The sequence below is a fragment of the Centroberyx gerrardi genome, chromosome 13 (assembly GCF_048128805.1).
Source record: "Centroberyx gerrardi isolate f3 chromosome 13, fCenGer3.hap1.cur.20231027, whole genome shotgun sequence".
In the NCBI taxonomy this organism is placed as follows: Eukaryota; Metazoa; Chordata; class Actinopteri; order Beryciformes; family Berycidae; genus Centroberyx; species Centroberyx gerrardi.
In genome coordinates this window covers 14,867,241-14,875,341 of record NC_136009.1, presented here as the reverse complement: position 1 = coordinate 14,875,341, position 8,101 = coordinate 14,867,241, and the positions used below count along the sequence as shown (strand labels likewise).

The 8,101-nt window shown below is 42.2% G+C and overlaps 1 pseudogene; it reads left to right on the top strand.

Annotated features, from left to right (window-relative positions):
- Positions 1 to 1,966: 1,966 nt before the first annotated feature.
- On the top strand, positions 1,967 to 2,659 carry LOC139932898 (RING finger protein 228 pseudogene; annotated as a pseudogene).
- The last annotated feature ends 5,442 nt before the right edge of the window (positions 2,660 to 8,101 follow it).

Sequence of the window (8,101 nt, the reverse complement as noted above, 5' to 3'; positions counted from 1 at the left end):
CAAGAAATGTTATCTCGTATTGTAGCTTCACAGTTCTTCAAGTGGATTTCCTACCTCGCCACAGGAACTGCGATGCTTTCTGATGAAATCCAGTACAATATTTTTCATCTGTGAAACACAGCAGGATGAAGAATACTATGTGAGGGATGATGTGGAAGTATATGCATGGATCTCCTAAACTTACCAAGTGTCATGTCAGTGTTTTTTGCAAAATAACAAAAAACAATAATGTGTCTCTATCCAGATCTGGTTTAAACTTGTTAGTAATTTCAAATCTATTTCTAATTGTCATCATTTAAATAAGTTAATATGTTTTCAACTAATTACATATGTTTTGTGACCACAGGTACAGCATTTAATTTGGATATATAATATGTTTTGTGTGGCTTATATATAGGCATTTTGAACCTTTTTTGACTTGATGTTGGTGAACAGAACCAGCTCACATATGAGATAAACACATTTTAGTCAAATATTTGAATATCTTTCTTGAATATTTATAAAAAAGTAGTTTCATTTAGTCAGTTTGAAAAAACAGTTTGAAGTTTATCTATTCATTATCCTATGGCCTTCAAAGGTTTTCAGAATGTAGTTTTTTGCAGAAGTTATTGGAATTCAGAAATATTTAAACGTTTTACCAAACTGCATTCATTTATTGCACCAAATATTGTGTATATTAAAATATTAAAACATATTTCCCTGCACAATAAGGCGTTTTATTAAAAGACAAGTGAGAATGATTTTCTTTCTCATGTTGATTGTACCATTTATAGCCCCATACATACACACACATAAGGTCCACTGGACATACATGCATGCATACATTCAGCCACAAGAGGGCACATGTAGGCTCAGTGTGTAGAGAAAAATCAAATAATATGGGGAAGCTAATCCTTTTCAAAAACCTGGCTGGGATTCTCAAAATGAACAGTGATGTTGGTCTAATAATCTTGAAACAGTTCAGTCTAGATTGGTAACCATGAACAAGGTCTCTCTCTCTCTCAAGATAGAAACAAGAGAGCCAAAACTGTAACATGTGATACCATCTAAACTGTCTGGGTTACTCCACTGACAATGAATGAGAGAATGGTGTTTTTACTGAGATGTGGTCACATTTATTGATTGCCGACGATTTTGATTTTTTAAATTATGTACAAAGATTAGGCCTAGAAATAACAACACTGGCATCGAGAGGAAAGACCGACGTATTTGCAAATCTGGCAGCTCTCGTAGCGTCCACAGCCTGTCCTGGGGCAAATGGTCCACCTCCTTCATGTTAAGTTAGAGCGCACCAGTCCCAAAATTATCAAGGAGAGCAAAACAAACAGACATCATGGCCCCCAACAGGTCAGAACCGGCACTGAGTTGGAGGAAGAGAGCTGAAGGTGTCATTTTGCTGATCGGACTGTTGGGCGCTGTCCACTACCAGTGGTGCTGAAAAACTGAGCGTACAAAACACCCTTTTCTTTGCAGGCGATAAAGAAAATGATTTACTGCTTAGAATAGACATATAGCCCATGGTCTTATTTACCCAATTTCTTCTTACCAGGTGAAGACGAAATTGGGAAGTTTGGAGGCAGCTTTCTATAGACTGGATTATTGCGGCAGAGTGTGAACGGGGTTTAAATTTAGTAATCTGATAGTGATGAAGCCTAATCCTGCCCTGTCTCCGGGTTGTGCCCCAGTTACACAGCAAGTTGGTGATGCCAGCAACCGGTTGGAGGAACGGCACTCATCGGGATGTGAGTCATACCGGGCACTGCAGCCGAGGCACACCGACAACCTTCAGCTGAGAAAGCGTTTCTCTTTGAATAAATCACCGGTTTTACCTTCTCCAGCAATACTACTCAGTAGCCTACACTGCTCCGGGAATTTGACCATCGTCCAGTCAGAATGACAGACTCAGACCCTGTCAGAAACTGGAGCTGCAGACAGCGGTAGTCAAATAAAGTTAATTAGGCGGAACATGGCGGAGGAGGCGGTCAGCGCAAGCGACTGTGGAAGTGTTCCGCCTGAAATTACCGTCTCGTCTCCCGGCGAGGAATACGAGTGCAAAATATGCTACAACTACTTCGACTTGGAGCGCCACACTCCCAAGATACTGGGCTGTTTACACACATTCTGCCAGGAGTGTCTCGACAGCCTCCACTTGCGGGATGGTCGAGGATGGAGAATCGGCTGCCCTCTCTGCCGCCATCGCACCCCGGTACCGGAATATCAAGTTCACAACCTCCCCGACAACACCGCGGTGACTGATGCGCTCCCGCTAGACATTAAGCAGGCGCGCCACCTAGATGAGCTGGTGAATGGAGGAAATACAGACGGCCAGGCAGGTGCAGCCGTCTCTCCTGCCGCCTCCCAGGACAGCAACGAGAGCTGCCACACGTGCAAACAAGTTGCTGTGACCGCGGCTTGTGTGTGCGCCATCTTCTCTTTCCTCTCCATGGTCGTGCTGCTATTTCTGGGCCTCATCTTTGTACATAACTTCAATGACACCGCGTTGTCCGTCGGTCCTAGCTGTTTGTCTGTGGCCAGCGTCCTCGCCCTGCTCTCGCTTATTCTCACTTGGCTTGTGTGCTTGGTGAAATACCGACCCGAATCTGAAACGGGGCATTTCAGTTCCACCTCCTCTAATGTCAGTAGGGGGAATGTAATGTAATCCCCCTGGCTGCAAAACAACACACACCGTGTTGTAAAGCTTTAATGGGAAAATCCCTAAAATAGAGGTCGCGTTATTCCAGTGATCTAGACAGCTCAGTCCATATTTGTGACCATGGACAAATGACAGCCAAAGGTAGAAACCAGAAAACCAAGAGGCTTAAGCTGATCACAGTCTGAACTGCTTTCATTGACAATGAGTTGGACACTGATTTTATGAACTCATAGAATATCTTTGGCATTCATATTTAAATGAGCTCCATATTCTCTAATTTACTGTCAGTTGGTCAGTGCAGATTCAGAGAGCCTTGATAGTATCACAGATTAGTTTTGGCTCTCTTCTTTCTAGCTTTCAAGGAGACTTGTTCATGGTTACAAATGTAGACTGAAGTGTTAAAGATTATTAGACCAACATCACTGTTCACTGTGAGAATCCCAGCCAGGTCTTTGAAACCGATTACCCTCCATACATTATTTGATTTTTCTCCAATGCCATGTGCCTTTTGTGTACTCCAGGCACTTTTTCCCCTTTTGAAGGGTGTATGCATTCAACGGCTCAGGCATAATTGTACAACTGTTGGCCACAATTGTTTGTGTATTGTCTGTCGTCCATATAACATTTCAGCCACATCTGCAGCATCCGCAGCATAAATAAACCACTATCAGATTACATTTGGATAAATGATACTCTGCATTGGGCCTCTATATATAGGCCTATATATATTATGACACAAGGGATAGTAACATGATATCCTGTGTATTGATAAGTGATATTATGTGTACAACAGTGTTGTCTAGGCCTAAATATCTCTTTTGATTTCCTTTTGTCTCGACTAGGAGATGTTGGGTTTTGCGAATGGAGACCAAATGGGGTTGAGTAGTGGGAGACCCTGCCCAAGTCAGTAAGATCAAATGTCTCCCCATGCATTATCTGTGTTTCCTCCATGGAATGCACCTTTTCCCTTCTCATTTTTGCCCCTTTTTAAGGGTGTATGCACTTCCTGCCTCAAGCATATCTGTACAACACTGTGTGTTGGCCTGCTTGTTTAACTGTATTGTCTGTTGTCCATATTAAAATGCAACCATATCTGCAGCAGCTAACGAATAAATGAAGCGAAGCCTGAGAAGCTATAGTTCAGGCAGACAACTCGAGTCACGCTGCAGTCACGTGATACATACTCTAGTCATACTCCGTACTATATATATATATATGCATTAATTCTCAATAATCTGTTTATGTGAGTTGGCAGACTGAAATAAACCACTGTCAGATAGCATTTATATATGATACTATGTATAGGGCTTAATAAAACCTGTGCTGTACAGTAGTGTTGTCTGAATCGTAACTCTAAAATATCTCTCTTGTAGTATTTCCCTTTGCTTACTAGGAGATGGTGCGGTTTGTCAATGGGAGACCTGCATTCAAATAAGATTTTTTGCCATGTTACCTTCTTGAGAGTTTTTGTCACCCATTGGAGTTGAGTAGTGTGACACTTTGCCCAAGTCAATAAGCCTAAATGACTGCGGAGGATTAAAACCTTGTCTGTTACACCGAAACTGTCATACAGCCTAAACATGGATTTCTGTTAAATGTCAACTAACCAAAATCTCCCCTAACACTAATTTAGGCTATGTTGTTGCCCTGGTAAACATGAGATACAAGCTTATGTTTTAAACTTGTTGTAAATAGTTGTAAATATTGTAAATATTGAAAGCTGTAAATATTGAACATTGAAGAAGGATGCTGTTTCCTCACTCTGTGTTTTGTAAAGGGTGTGGGCATAGTGTCATGTGGTGTGTGGGGACAATCTCCACCTGCAGGTGATCAGGTCTATGAAGACTGGGCCAGGGCTCCTAACATTCTTATATCTCCTTTAATACACAACTTCATTACTTCACGTGACAAATTGCGTAAGCACAAGTGTGTGTGCGTACCTGATTTTCCACTCCTCTTGTGCCACCACTGTTTCTACCAGCAGGACCTGCTGCAAATGACAGAACCTGTTCACCCCATGACCGTCCCAGTGTGATTACATTGACTCCCCTTGGGGTGTGCTAGGTCTGCAGGGGGTTCCCAGGCCAATGACCCTGAGGGGACATGAGCCTGCACAAAATGAGGGAAATAACTGATGAGGGTAGGGGGGCAAAATAAGCAGTGTTGTAAAGTAGAGAGACAATGGAGGTGCAGAGGACCTCCTAGGGGTCTTAAATCATCCGATGGGCTTAAGTTTGCTCTCCCAAGTCATATAAGCAGCAAAATCTGTGGGAAAGTCATCATGAATGTAGCACATTGTTGATTCACTAATGATTCAAAATGACTCACCCCAAAATCACTCTCAGGGGTTTTAGGTGACTAGGAAGTATGCTTTCACAATGAAAGAATGACTAATTGAATTTATCCCTAAAAACACAGAGGCACATAGCACTGATGTATAATGGCTCTAGTGTGTCTTTTCATGCAATTACATATTTTCTTTTCTCTTTCTCCCTCACTTTTTACATCTTTTTCTATCTCTGACAAAAATATGATGACAGTAGTATTGCTGTTAATTCACTAGGTTTAGGTTATTATCACTTGTGACGATTCATATAGATGTCTCCCTTTGGTTAAGGTATCTGTGAATGAATCCCAACAACACAGTGGGTATTTGTCTCCAGTTAGTGTTGTTTTAAGAGGGGACTCCAGTCTCAGGAGTTAAAATCCATCTCTTTCAGGTCTCTCAAAGGGACTCCTTCACTTGGTCATCCAGCCGGTGAATAATGCCACTTAAACGCCACCGTGACAAAAGCTGGAGAAGAAAGAAGGGGTGGCAGGCTTCCACTGGGAGCCATAGACAACACTGTGTCTGGGACAGAGGGCTTCATTTCAGAGAGACTGCAGGGCTTAAAGTTAAAGATTACTTTGAAATCTGCACTCCTCCTTCCACCCCACCATCAAACTCTCCTCCTATATCCCTCCCTCCCTCCCTCCCTCCAGCCGTCACTCCCCTCTCTCAAAAAATAAAAACCTGCCGCCAGAGAGCAGGGGATGAGTTGGGAGCAGATCCTCTTTGATGACAGAGAAGGATCCTTTTGTTCCCTAATCCCCTCACGCCCCCCTATCCCCCCCTCTTGCGCCCCTTCCCCTCCTCTGGCATATTTTTAAGTCCAACTGGACGTCAAGGGGCTTCATGATCAGCCAAGGGCTCAGTAGTTATATTATTGTACCTACTTCACTCTTAAAAGTCTGGAATGTACCAATGATGCTGCAGCCTATCATGTCACCTATTGCTAAAGTACACACATTTAAGTTCTCTAATTTGCGACTAAGTGTTGTTAATGTCCAGGATTCCCTTTGAGAGTAGCAAGAAGTTAAAAGAAACTCTTTTGTAATTTCCATATCGTTGTTGTCAGGTAAAAACCTTGTATCTCCAAAATGTCAACTTTTCAGGAACTAAGAAAAACAGCCTTGTTTTAGCTTGATCACAGTGCATTTTTGACTTCATCTTGTGGATTTCCTTTTGGTTTCATAAGCCCAAGAGGTCGGAGAATTTTCCTCAACCCTCTTGAGGAGCTTGTAATCCTTCAACTGAAGTGAAAACATGAAAATCACCAAAACTGGAGTTACATGGTTTTCACAGGACAACAGCAAAAGTCAAGATAGAAGATAAATCACTCAGGATCAAGCAAGCCCCATGACACCAGTCGAGTGGTTGTTATAGGTAGAATCCCAAGGGAGCGTCCATTAGCCATTCTGCATGTTGCCAGGGAAGAAGGGGTCACCCAGAAACAGACAGTCCCAGGATACCATATATTTCCTCTCTTCCTGGGTCTCCCTTTTATGGTTATCCCTAAGTGTGTGCAAAGTGTGTCTTTGTGTCATTATCACATTGGACACACGTATTTCACAGAGGAGATGAAAGTGTTCCCTTTGCTCATAACATCTGCCCTCTGATGGTTTGTGTCCCATCAAGATGACCTCCAAGACACAGCCTGGGGACAGCTATTATCACCACCCTGTACACACACGGACTCATCATGTGATCATGTGCTTGTGTGTGTGTGTGTTTCTGCAAATGCACGTGTATGTGTGGAGGGGAAGGCATGAATTTGTGTGTCAGCGTGTTGGTGTGTGCGTGTGTGTGTGTGTGTGTGTGTGTGTGTGTGCATTTGTCAGTATATGTCTGTATGCACATATGGCTTAACAAGCATGCAAACACCATGAAGATCAGTGAGTAGGGATCATTGTCCAGGGTCATGGTGTCAAACACGGCTTACCTGGCTATTTCACTTTCATGTCACTCTTCAGATGTCATGGAGAAAATAAAGACTCGCTTCCTTACCACACAAACACACAAACACACACACACACACACAGGCACAGGCACACACATGTTGAAACAAGAGGCATTATGAGAGAGAGAGCAGGAGTGCAAAGCTTACATCAAAGACATGCTTTGTACTCAGTCTCCCCCTAGTGTATAAAAGTGAGAGTGCAGCAGGGAAAAAGATGGACTGCCACCTACTGTATGTTTTGGCCTATGGTTCAGTCTCAGAGAGCAGTCATACAGAACCACTGATTGAAAAGTTTGATTACATAATTTATTGTCATGGATGGTGAACTCAACAAATAAAATCATAGATCAATCTATGTTCCTTTTCATTTGCTGCCTCTGCAGTATGACCCTTTGCATTCTGATTCATGTGGGAATTTCATTATAAGAGGAGGCCGAGAGGCTGAAAACTATTCAGTATTTCACAAGAAAAAAGAAAAAATCAGAGAAAAATCAGAAAAATTACACATGATAATTAATTTGTATAGTAGAAAAACTCATGACCCCCTGGATGGTCCTGACCCCAGTTTGAGAGCCACTGCTCTAGGATATTATTCTGCCCCAGTCATGTCCATTTTGAAAAATAGACACCAATTACTGTCATGGGACCACACTGCATTGATTTCTATGACCAGGAAACAAACTCAGTTAGATCAGTGCTGTTTTGAAATTTGTGATGACCATAGCTAAAATATTCTTTATGTGAGTAAAACACACACACACACACGCACACACACACACACACACACACACACACACGCACACACACACACACACACATACAATTGAATTTCCCTGGTTTTGTGTCCTTAGCTACTGTCATGGAAAGTACTTGACCATGTAGACAGTGCATGAGACATTCAACTGTGAGATGTTCAGTACAATTACAACTGGAATGTTCAGTCACATGGTGCCTCTGCCATGGTAACAAATCGGCTTTTGACATATGGCAACCATTCTAATTAGACATGTCAAATTACCAGTCATGAGTACTGATTAAAATAAATAAATAAATAAAAAAAGCTACCTATCCATCCAAGTTCTCTGGCTACTTAACACTGCCTTACTTGTTGTTCTTCAAGACAGTAAAGGCACAAAATATGGAGGCAGGGAGGTTTTTTTTTTATGTT